The sequence below is a fragment of the Pteropus vampyrus genome, unplaced genomic scaffold, assembly GCF_000151845.1.
Source record: "Pteropus vampyrus isolate Shadow unplaced genomic scaffold, Pvam_2.0 Scaffold30, whole genome shotgun sequence".
Classification (NCBI taxonomy): Eukaryota; Metazoa; Chordata; class Mammalia; order Chiroptera; family Pteropodidae; genus Pteropus; species Pteropus vampyrus.
Genome location: NW_011888811.1, coordinates 12924094 through 12936354, shown reverse-complemented (window position 1 = coordinate 12936354; position 12261 = coordinate 12924094).

The following is a 12261-nucleotide window of genomic DNA, read 5'->3' as shown; positions in this document are numbered from 1 at the left end:
ATTCCAACCCAGGTCTGTATCACTCCAAAGCCTGCACTCTTAGCCAATTTTCAGTGATGTGTTTAGTGTCATCTGAAAATGGAGTCAGCATGCCCCGCCCAAATCACCAAAAAAAATGATTAAGTGAGGCAGGTTTAGCAAATAACACTGTTAGATAATCTCCATGTACTCTCTGTTTCACCAAGGGTTGGGCTCTCATACAGCACTCCCTTTGTCCATCCTGGAACTCAGGAGAGTTTTTGTATAGCCAATTAAAATCTTGCTATACCACCTGGCAAATTATATATCCCAGCTGCCAAGAAAGCTGTAAGAAGGGAGTCCTGCAATCTGTACGCTACTGTGAAACAACTCATACCTGTGAGGAGCAGAGCATGTCCGTTACCTCTAAGGTGAGAGCAGCACCCAAACCAGAACCCTTAAATAAGACTAAATTATTGGATTTTAGACGATATTTTAAATCAGAGCCAGAAATTTACTTAATAATTAATTATTACTCCCTTGGAGTTAGTTCTTTTAATACTAATAACTAAAAGCTGCATCTAAAATTATGTAATCACTTTAATTTTTATATCTACGACTCCCTTTTTACTCATAACAAAATAGGAAGGAGAGGGGTTATTGGCCCCAAATGGTTATGAAGGAATTGAGATGCAGGAATAATATTTATACTTTATAAAGAGTCTCATAGTAACAACATTAATGAGATTAGGAGGACTTAATACAAAACAGATATTATTTGAACCGAGAGCAATGGCAAAAACAATAAAATCTATATAATTAGAATAAGGAGAAGAGTATCACTGTACAAGAAAATTCAGACTAACAAGAGCTACTGCTATTTTCAATGAAAATTAACTCCAGGATTATCGGCAGCCAAGAGGAATGAAGGAATACCTGTGGACTCCACAGAGTGCACTACTGAAAGAAGTTAGGGTATGAATGCATTGGGCAAGAGAAATGTGGACCGTAGAAGTCACAGAACTGATTACCTGAAGTATATCAAGGAAGGAATCCAAATAAATATGGAACCATACACTTCCAAAACTGTAAGGAAATTCAGATCTTTTTGAGTGACCTAATTTTACAAATAAACAGACCTGGGCACAAAGAAGAGAAGTAAATTTCCCAAGATCACTCAAGGCATGAAATGGATAATGCTAGGATTGGGGGCTCAGCGTCCATCACATTTTCTATCACTTACTTTGAAATTCATACACGGTTCCTTCCTGGGAGAAGAAGGAGGGACCACATGGATCCTGATTCCTAGTCTTGTGCTAAGAACTCAAAATAAAGAATCACGCCAGCTCAGATTTAAGAAAGGCTCAAATATCTTCCCCCTTTTTCTCTTTTAAGAAGTCTAAGTTTAGAGAGCTATCTTTAGCTAAGTCTTGGTTGACGAGCAGAACTGAATGAAAAATTATAGGGCACAAAGTCTCTGCAATTCTCAGGGAAGAATATGACAAAAGAATGAGAACAAAAAAAAAATTGGTCTATATCAATTTTGACCACAAAAACAGTGCCTGTAGCAAAAACCAACGTTAAGTAGATTCTGAGTACATGCCAGGCACTGTATTAGGTACTTTAATACATTATCTAATTTAATCTTCTCAAGATTTCTCTAAAGTAAAATACCTTATATTATAGATTAAAAAAAATCAGAGATTATATACATTTTATAGATAAGGAAAATTAAGCAGAGATTATATACATTCTCTAGTGATAAACAACTCCTAGAGATGAAACCAGAACTTGAACAAAGGTCTGTCTGATTCAGAATTTCCACCTTTCTTGCTTTGCTATGGCCTGAGAAGAATCTAATCAATGAGAGAGATGGAGTAGTCTCTATGTGGGTGGTGAGACTGAGTGAGGTGGGGATGGGGAATGGCAGAAAGAGTAAAACAGGAAGAGAATTCCTGTAGAACCACTCTAGGATGCTTAGCTTTATGTCCTAAGTCCACGAATGAGAGTATGGAAGAACTAAATTTAAAATTTAATGAATGTTTCTCTTTTTCTCTGGTTTTGTTTTTGAATTTTCTTTTAGCTTTTTGTTTTTGCTCCTATTATTTCTACTTTTCCTAACATAGAAACCAAGTTTATGTTTCCAGTAATGAAAAGAATCCTGATCAATACAGGAAGTGCCTCTTCTGGCAGGGGAAACAATTCTGATGTTGCAAGCCATAAATCCAGAAGAGCAGGACTGCTGCTCTGGGAGCAGCAAGGTGGCTCTGTATGAAGGACCTCCCATCCCGTATACCCACTGTCCCATTGCATTCATTGCCCTTGCACCTATTTTAACAACTAAGATAGGACATTACTTTTTCCTTATTTCTGCCCTACCTATTTATATGCCCTGTACATATTTTACATAATTACAAAACAAGATAATTTTTTTAAATTTTCAAAATCAAAGGCAAAAGGAGACAAATGAATTCAAGTGTGTATCAAGTGTGTATAAATACACAGAGAAGAATTATTTCAAGTGATTTGAAGTACAGTAATTTGGCAGTACATCCTTTTTGAGATATATCCTAAGAACAAAGGAAACTGCAAAGAAGTCTCAGCGGCTTTTAATTATCATCTTGCTAGTGAAAATACCATGGCAATGTACTTCTGATACAATTATAAATGGATTATAGGCTAGAGCAAAGAACATCATCAGGAATCAAGAATTTCAGCATAAGAGAAATGAGATATAAATATAAAACCAAAGAAGTAAAAGTCCTGTAATTATAAATTTGAATTGGAAATAATAATTTATATTCAAGAAGTATGTTTTCTACCTTCTTATTTTTTCAATGCTTATTTCCTAGCTGTTTACTGAAAAGACCTATAAATGATACATTAACCTGGTAGCAATGGGTGACCCAGGTGGCTGCAGTATAGTCTTCAAATATAATTTCCTTTTTTTTCTCTCTTTTTTAAAATTAATTTTTACTATAGTGACAAAATCCAGGAAGTTTCAGGTGTACAATTTAACAGGATGGCATATATATATATACACACACATACACATACACACACACACACACACGCACACACATATATACATATATATAAGCGCGCGCACACGCGCACACACACACACACACACGCACATTGCATTGTGTGTTCACTGCTCTACAATTTCCTAATTGAAAGGAACCAGGCTTTTTTTCTTGTTTGGGTGTTTTTGTTTCTTTGATTTTTAAGAAATGACTGATTCTAGGTTTTAGATGGGAAATGCATAGGAGGATCCTAGAATTCGTCACATAAGAAATCAAAGAAATTATTAATTACTACTAGTGTCATATCAAAAAGACTCAGAAGCCAATTTAAATAGGCCCAACTTAGGGATATAATGGGACATTATTCAAGAAAAAGAATGATTACAATGGCTTGAAACACATCTAATAAATTTACAAACATATCCAATAAATGTGTAAGTTGATAATAAAACCAAATAACAGTATGCAAAAACAAAATGTATTGTTCAGCTTTCGAGCATGATAAAAAAAGAGTTTACTAGTTTGAAAACTGGTAAGTAGAAAAAAAAAAGAATCAAGTATTATCTTGACTTTCTTGTATGAATAACTTGGGGTAGTCAATAAGTGGAAGTTTTCAGCCAACCATTTTCAATCTGATACAGACAATAACCAAATAGCTATTATGTGCCACCTGATGGAGCTATACATTCTACTTATGAATATTGTTGCCAAAAAACACTGATCTTATTCCTAAATTACAGAAAATACAGGTGAGAGGAAAATGTGAAATCGACAGAATCAAGAATATAAGAAAATATAAAAACCAAAATTGTTTCTTCAACAACTAAATTAGAAAGAGATGGAGAACCTATAGATTAAGAAATTTAAGAAACATAGCAATCAATTAAAATGCACATACCTTAGTTTTATTTTTTGAACAATCTGTGAAAAACAGAAAAGAGAGACACAGGGATAGCTTTTGAGACAGTACTGAGAAAAGTTGAATACTTTAGTCATTACTGTTTATATCTATTTAGATGTGATAATGATATATTTATCATTATATAAATATAGTAGTAGTTATATTTTTTAAGAGTCAATTTTTTAGAGCTATATGCAGGTATATTTATAGATGAGATGACATGAGAGGATTTGATTAAAAATTACCCAATATAGGGGTATACATATGAAACAAGATTGGACATGAGTTGTCTTTTAAAAAAAAAAAAAATCAAGATTTTTCTTCTCTTTTTTCCATTGTCTAAAATAAGCACTGAGATGATGTGATCTTTACATATTTGATAGAGTTCCTCTGTGAATCATCTGGGTCTGGTGCTATTTTGTGAGGAGAAGGAGTGGTGTGGTTTCAAGGGTATACCTTTTGAGGCTAGACATGTCTTTGATTTGGTCCTGTTACTTTCCAACAGACTGACTTTACTTAAGTTACGTAAACTTACCTAGCCTTGGGTTCAACAGTAAAATGAAAATAGTAATGACTAGAACCCAGGATTGTTGTTAGGATTTTAGTTCCTTGTAATTGCTGTGTTCCTTCCCATCATCAGGGACATTTACACACAATGTTTCTTCTGTCTAGATTTTCTTCTGTCTTCCTCTTCTTTTTGCCTAATTAATTTCTACTGAGCCTTCCTATATCAATGCCCATCATCATTTCTTGAGGAAATCCCTTTCTTTTCCTTCCTACCTGGGTCAAATCCCCTTATTACATGCTCCTACAAAACCATACACCACTCCTTTGTAGCTCTGATCACAACTGCAAGTTCACATTTGTTAGCTGATATTTGATTTATATATACCTCCCTTTTAGACTCTAAACCCAATGACATCAAGGAAAGTGTCTGCTTTCGGCACTGATTCTCCCTGGCAGCTAACATGGTACATATTCAGCAAATATTAGTTAAATAGATAAATGAATGAATGAATAGGCAAATGAATAAAGTGCTGAGTCAGCACTCAATAAATTCTGGTTGCTACTGTCCATTGTTATTATTTTCTGGTATTAGATTTCTGTAGTAGCTGAGAAGAAAGGGACAGGCTGTTAAGAAAAACATAGGGTGTTAAATGTAGGGTATCAAATATAGGGTGAGATGATTTAGAGCAGTTCTCTAAGCTCAATAGGAAACAAGAAGTTTATGGTAGCTGAACAGAAACCCTATTGTTTAACCTATTCATCATGGAGCTGTGGCTTGGAGGGTCATTAACTCCAGGCACAGACAGGCTGGGCCTATGATGTGTGACCGTCTCAAAATCCAGGCTGCCCCGGCCAGCAGTTTAGGAGGATGGGGCTGGGAAAGGCAGGGTGTGCATTCTTCAGCTAAGTTTCCCTACCCAGGGAAGCATGGTTTTCTTTAAGTCCTTAATGAGCGTGTGGAGCTGATTATAAATGTGTTGAGCTCAGCTGATATAGAAGCAGTGACATTTCATCAGAAAATGTGGATCACAAAAGAACAAAAATTAGGCTTTTGGTTTTAAAATTCTTGTAAAGTGAAGCTATATGAAATAAATGGCTTGATCCAGTTTTATCATGACTATTATCCTACCAAACTTCAACCCCTGCTTTGAGACATAGAGGAAATAAAAAATAATGAATATAATTTTCGTAAACTGCTGAGAAAGGGACTAAATTGTATCCTATTCCATTTACTAAAAGTTTGTTTTAATTTGGTAAGTTGGGAATGGTTTGTAAATATTTTATAAAACATCTAAGGCAGTGTACTTAAATTTTGTGGGTTATAGTTCTCTTTGAGATTCCAAAGATAAATGAGGATCCGTCTCATAAAAATTCCAATACGAACACCACACTTCCACAATTTGCTCAGGTTGTTCACAGAATTCTTGGAGCTTATACAGAGATCCTACAGCAGGAGCAATTGTGGAGCTGGGGGGGGGGGTGGTGGTGGGGGTGGTGTGTGTGTGTGTGTGTGTGTGTGTGTGTGTGTGTGTGTGTGTTTTCTGTAGATTAAATCTAGCTTTCCCAATACGATGGTTTTTGTAGTTGTCAGGTCTACTGATTAATGGTCAATGTACATTGAAAAAAAAAACGCAGGAAAAAATGCCTAAACAAACTGCTGAGTTAATGATTAGATTATTTAGTCGAAACTGATCATTTCGATTCCTTGCAACAATGAAAATAAGCTGTATCTATACGTATCGATACAAATTTCAAAATCATTTAGGTCAGAAAGCATATAATTTATTGATATCTATAGTTTAATGTTACTTATTTAAAATGCAAATGAAAATTATATATTTTATGAATATATAAGTATATATCAGAAAAATAATAAAATATTTACAGAAATTGCAAACACTCAAATTTATAACAATGTTTACTTCTGGCAGAGAGGAAGGGAATTGAATCTGGGTAGAATGTAGGGGATTTTAACTATAACATTTTCTTCATAAAAAAGGAAGAGAGAACTGGAGCAGATATGAAATTAAAACTGGAATCAAGTGGTTCCATGTTAGTCTTCCTCATTGTCCATATAAAGACATTCAAATAAAGATTTAAAAAATAAAAATGACACTGCTTAGCTCACAGTAATGTCATCAAAAACAAATGAAAAGGAAGTGAAAGTGCTTCAGAAAACCCAAATGTCACACCAAGTTTAGACCGGTGCTTCCCCCACCTAAATTCAATTCACCTTATTTAAATTCGACCCAACAAATACTGATTCAGCATGACTAATAACTCATTAGACCCAAGGACCAAATGAATGTAAGATAAGTTACAGACGCCAGATTCTATGGGGCCTTACTATTCAACTTGCTCAGCAGATTCCAAAGTTATCTTCTGACTCTTAGTGGGTAAATAGGAATAAAGAAAATGTTTGTCAGGTATCTGGGCACGCATGATGCTTCAACCAGAAGATCTTCCCTTTCACTATACATCTTTTGTCAAATATTTTGTTGAGAATACTGATCCACTGTTAAAAATTTACTGATAATTTTGATCTAATCTTATCATTTCTCTAGGGCTCAAGTAGTACGATGAGAACTGGTCACTGTTGCTATAGACCTTTCATTTCTCCTCACGCCACCAGAGGCCTGATTGCATTTTGGCTAACACCCTTCACACATTGGATACTACCTGCTGAAATAGCAGTTTAAGACCCTTCTGGTCAGGGGAAGGAACTCTTATCCAGACCTGGGAATCAAGCCATATTAGAGATCATGGAACCCAAACGTCAACACTGAGCCAATCCTGAGACTTCTATAGGAGCACTTGGCAGAGAAGGGTTTTTAATTTCCACTAAACTCAAAACTGATCATACAGCATGTAAATCTGAATCTTCCAATAGCCATCTTGCCAATATGAGGGAGCAGGACTTGCTTGGGACAATAAAACTGACAAATGGAGCTACCATAGAAGAGAGCAGAGTAAGAAATGAAAAGACACTGGGTCCTGATGATATTATTTGAGCCCCTGGATCTGGCTGGGACTCGACTATTCGGCCACCTGAAACAATAAATTTCCACTTTGCTTTAAATAGAGTCTTTATTTGTTGTTTTCACTTGAAACCGAAAAATGTCCAAATTAAGTAGCTCTCAATGCTGCCATACCCCTACTTACCCCAAGTAATTGGGAACTTATGTCATATGTGAGTTCCATCTTTGGGCTGACTTTAGAAAGTTCTTTATGTTTAACTGAAATTTGTCTCCTACTTTACACTCATTGTTCTTATTCTTTCATTTAGAGTCAGATGAAATCTGTCAGGTCGTTCATGTAGGCCTGTAGATGTTTGGAAATTGTATTATCCTCTCTTTCCCATCCATCCCCACCCATCCCCTGCCTCCCCCACCAGAGTTTCTTATACACTGAGACTTCAAGTTTAAACTTTAAGCTTACTTTATCTACAAATTATTTTTAATAAGAGCATCTTAAAATAACTACTTTTGTTATAACGTATAATTGTTGCAATTAAAATTCAATTATCTTTAGGTATCTACACACAAGTTGAATTTTTTTCCTTTTTTAAACTTCTCAATCCGTTTATAAAGTGCAAATACTTGAATGGAGAATGATTAATACATTTCATTTACACAGAATAGTGCGATCCCACGTATCCCAAAGCAACATGGAAACAGCTGCCTAACTGACTCACTTCATTTTTCATGGAATGAGAACAGCTGCTGACTGTCTCATAAACTTCTAGGGTAAGACATAAAGAAGTTGCAATGGAAACCCTTTCGAAGCAGGAAGTATATGTTCTCAAATTCTTGAAAAATAATAATCCAGAGTAGTAAAGTCAGGAAAGATCTTAAAAGTTAACATATGAGTTCCAGAGAAGAGACTTTGCCAGTCAGAAAGAGATGGCGATTGATCTCAGATCTGAAGTTCTTTGCATTCTATTTTGATGCTAAACTCACACAATAGCATATGATGTTATCCAATAAACCATTCAGTTAATCGAGTGCATTGGATCTAAGGAAAGATAACCATAACCACATGTTCTGAAAAAAACAGAAGTAGAATTGATAGGCAATTTGCGAGCTTGGCCAGTGGCTGAGATGTAGCCAGGAATTCTATCTCCATTCTGCCTAAATTCCTAATCTAAACAGTAATCTAAGCAAGATGAGACTCTAGGAACCAAGAGAAATCCTATCAGAATCAAGTTGCTTTAGTATTCAGGCAGACATAGATTTACTACACATTTTTCAGTACCAGAGACAAGGCGTTGTGTGGAATATGTTTTGGCGGCAGAAGGTGTGGAGGTGGGTGAGAATGATGCCTGGTCTCAAGAAGTTTACAAACTCTGAGGAAGTTCTAAGATATATATTTTTTCGGTGTTAACTAACAATAAATGTAGTGTCACGTTTACCTCATCCTCTGTACTACCATCACAGGGACTCTTTTTCCTCTAGGACACAGCAGAGCACAGTGGCCTTGTTTGGTAGATATAACTTTGGATGAAAAGTTGAGTACCTCAAGTTATGCCCTTAAATGTTTTATCTCCTTCCCCCTTGATTTTTTTTTTTTTTTCAATTACTACCCATCTTCAAAATCTATTCAGTTCTCTGCTCACCTACAAAGCTTTCTTGGAAGTCTCCTCCACTGACATGGACCTTTCTATGAATCCTCATAATATGTATTATTGGCGTAATTTTGGGGATGCTTAAACAATATTCTGCCTAATGTAGTTATTTACCTACTTTCTGTGTTGGGGCTTATTTCCCCAGCTGGATTGAGCATCTGGGAAATAAATGCCTTACATTTTTTTTTTTAAATTCCTAGAACAGCACAATTTAAATACTTCATATATTTCAAAGAAGGAAATGAGCAAATGCTACTTTTCTTTGATTTTCTATGGCCAAGTCTACTCCAGAAACCTTTCTCAATTAACCACTCAAACTCAGTCATGACTAAGTTACTAGAAAATGCACTTCAAGAGAAGGGGCTTTTATTTAAATTTTGCTATAGTTCCCCAAGTTGAGGAAAACCCTTTGTTTCACTTACTTCATCCACAACTAGCCTGTGGGAAGTGTGGGGAGGAATGGCATTTGGAGATGAAAAATAATTAGAATCGAATTAGTCAAAATGGTATAATACTGTCTGATATTGAAGCACAACATATTCCAAAGAAGTTTAGCCTAAACTCATAGAAGAGCAGCCATTAAAAACTACAACCAGCTCATCAATTGGAATTGCAAGAAATCCCAGCAATCTGGTACATTCAGGGAGCGTGAGAGATTTTCAGTGTTGTCAATGAATGTGTGGAGTCCATGCTTTGTAGAATACTTAGCTCAGTCAACTGTAAAAGTGATGGTCTAAGTAGTTGAGGAGGAAGAAGACTAAACTGTAATGATCTTTAACAGAACCCTAATAGGCTACTAGTAAGATTTAGACATATATGTCAAATATATGTATGTGTGTATGTTTTTTTCATGATATTGTATGACTTTCAGCCAGAAAAATACAAGAAAGGGCTTACATGTTTGACTACTTAGGTCTCATTGAGATATCCTCTTTGCAGGTGAGGAATCTACCTGAAGAATATCCTCTTAGGCAGAGGCAATTTTTTAAAAGACATCAGCTAAGATTAGTGCTTGTGAATGTCCCTCAAAGGAACCACTTTTATGGAGAATTTTTATCTTTTTGTCCTTCTTCATCTCTGACATAATTAACTGAAATAGAGCAAGAATGAGAACAATAGAATAGGGTCCACTTAAACCCAGTTGGATGCTGAAGCAGATCCAGAGGAATATTAACCCAATTATTAAATGGCCACAGGTATTTGTTCAAAATGAGTGGCTCTATTTTATATGTGGCAAGTCTTTACATATTCGCACCTGCTAAAAAGAACATCCCTGGCTATAAGGTGGTGTGCATTTCAATCTCAGGAAAAAGACAGCCAAGACAAAATCTGAAACCTTATTGCAAGCAAAATCCTCACTAGCTATCTTTCCAGTTCACAAATGTCTTGTTCCTTTATGCCGCTTCGTCGTTGTATATACTGATCATTCAGTCAAAATCACTTTCCCTTTGAGTTGGCTAACTACAGAGATTATGATTCACTTTCCCTTTGAGGGAAAGTTTTGATAGTAAAAGGTATTGCTAAAAACTACAATTATATAATATTGAAATGATTTTTGACTCAAGTTGGCTTTACTGTATTTATGACCCTATTCCAAAACTATTTTCAAAAATGAATGTCTTAAAATATAAAAGCAACATGCCTCTGTACACTTAAGCAAAAAATTTTAAAACTTTATACTGATTAAGCATTAAAAATAAAATAAGCAGAATTAACTTTAATCAAGTACATTAATTAGTTTCTTGGCCATATTTGTCTTTATAAATGTGTCAGTGGTATTTTTTTATGAGGAATGTATTTTTCCCTAATAATATAGCTGTTATTATTTTTTTCAGTAAATTACCTATAAGGTTCTTCAAAGTTGCAATTTGTATTTAATAAATTTGAAAATATTGACAATTTCAATGGACTCTTCTGTATATGGCATATGTATTTTTTAAATTATGAAAAGTCTCTTTCTAGATGTGGCATACATTTGTTAGCTGCCCATTGTGCTAAATGGAAAATGACCTCTTGTACCCAAATATTTTTGCAAATTTTAGCTCCAATTTAGAGTTTATTTATTCATCGAATGTTTTTAAAAGATAAAATCTTGTGAATAACTTATTTCTGTGACTGATTTGATGTTTTGTTAAGTTGATAAAGCAAAATCATATATCATCTCATTTTCATTCCAGTAGAGAATAAAAATCTATCCAATTCAAAATAAGAGCGCCATCAAAAGGTTTTCCTCACAAACCAAGATCAAATCACAATTACAAGATTTCAAGTTCAAGTCTGTCATAACATTTGAGATCTCATCATTTAATTTGTTTGGATCTCCTTGTTCTAAAGGGAACGTTTTCACTATCAGTTTACAAGCTTTGCTTCAGTAATTGCAATTCACTAAGAACTTTATAAAAGCTGATGTTCTAGTGAAGTCATTTTAGAAAACAGTATGGTAGTTTCTTATATGGTTAAATAAACATACATATAATGATAATTCAGTAATTCTTCGCCTAGGTTATTATCCAAGAGAAATAAAAAGTCATATCACATAAAAATCTGTAAGTGAATATTAATACCAACTTTACTCATAATTGCCAAAAGCTTACTAAAACTCAATGCCCTCCAAATTGTTAATGGATAAAACATCGTGGGACATGCACACCATGGACCAAAGTCAGCAACATGAAGGAATGAGCTATACATTCTCACCACATGAACAGATCTCAAATGCATTACCCTGTTAAACATCCAAACTCCTAAGGCTACTACTGATTCAATTTACATTTTACCACTGACAGATGAAGTTTAAAAAGTTTTATTTTGATTCCATGAATTGTATAACAAATTGAATCATGAACAGAATGAATTTTATATGAGAAGCATCAGATAACGATATAAAATAGGCATCATTAGCTGCTGGTAAAGTCTTTTTTTCTGCTAATGGAGGCCATATATTATTGTTTCATTTGCTATTGACTCACAAGAAAACTACGAAATGAGATTAAGCAAAATTAAATTTAGAAGAACATTTATTTGACTTTTTTATCAGAAATATGTTAAAAATGCAAATTCTTTGACCTTAGCCCAGATCTACTGAAGCAGAAACTTTGGAGTTGGGCCTTAGCTACCTGTGTTTTAACAAGCCCTCAAGGACACTCTGATGCACAATGCAAGTCTGTGAACCGGATACCAGAATCAAAAGTGAGGGTTCACAGAGCTCCCTGTAAATACACTTTCTGCAGATAAAGTGTTGAATC